Genomic DNA, 801 nt, shown 5'->3' on the forward strand with positions numbered 1-801 from the left:
TCCACCCCGGCCTCTCCCCTGGGGCCTCATCCACACAGCTGGCGGCATCCCTACCTAAACCCACGTGTTACTGCTGTTCATTGTTTACAGGAGCTCAGCAACACCTGTGCACTGTGAGCTGGAGGTGCAGAACCTGGGGCAGCCCCAGCTGCAGATGAAGTTGTCAGGACCCTCTAGGAAATGTTATCGAATGCACTCACTTTGATCAGATCCCAGTGTCTCTATGACTCTATTTTAAAGTTCCAAACTCCTGGAATTGGAGTCAGCTTGCCCCGTGTCTGTGCCTATCATGAGATCTTGAATCTGGTGAGTGGGGCTCATCTCAGCGCCAGCACGGCCTCTGGGTTTCTACCTTCTCACATTTAAATTTGCAGTGGAGGAGAAAGAACGTGCCAAGCCGGCTTCTCCACAGAGGTCCGCGCAAAGGGAGCAGGCCTTGCCGGGGATGGCTCTCCCAGCCGGTGGCTTTCCCTGGGATGTGACGCTTTCCCACAGTTACAGATCTCCCAAGAACCTGACAACTCATTCTGGGATTGTCTAAAGACCGTGTCATAGCCTGAGTGTGTCCTCTCAAAATTCCTATGTTGAAATTCTAACCCTCAGTGTGATTGGAGGTGGGGGGCCTTTGGGAGGTAAGTGGGTCACAGGCAGTGAGTCCTTATGATGGGACCAGTGCCCTAATAAAAGGGACCCCAGAATACTCTCTAGCCCTGTTTATGTCATATGAGGACACGAGAAGGTGTCAGCTGCAACCTGGAAGAAGGCCCACACCAGAACCTGACCATGCCAACAGGTGAATCT

This window comes from Chlorocebus sabaeus, chromosome 22 (genome assembly GCF_047675955.1).
Source record: "Chlorocebus sabaeus isolate Y175 chromosome 22, mChlSab1.0.hap1, whole genome shotgun sequence".
Classification (NCBI taxonomy): Eukaryota; Metazoa; Chordata; class Mammalia; order Primates; family Cercopithecidae; genus Chlorocebus; species Chlorocebus sabaeus.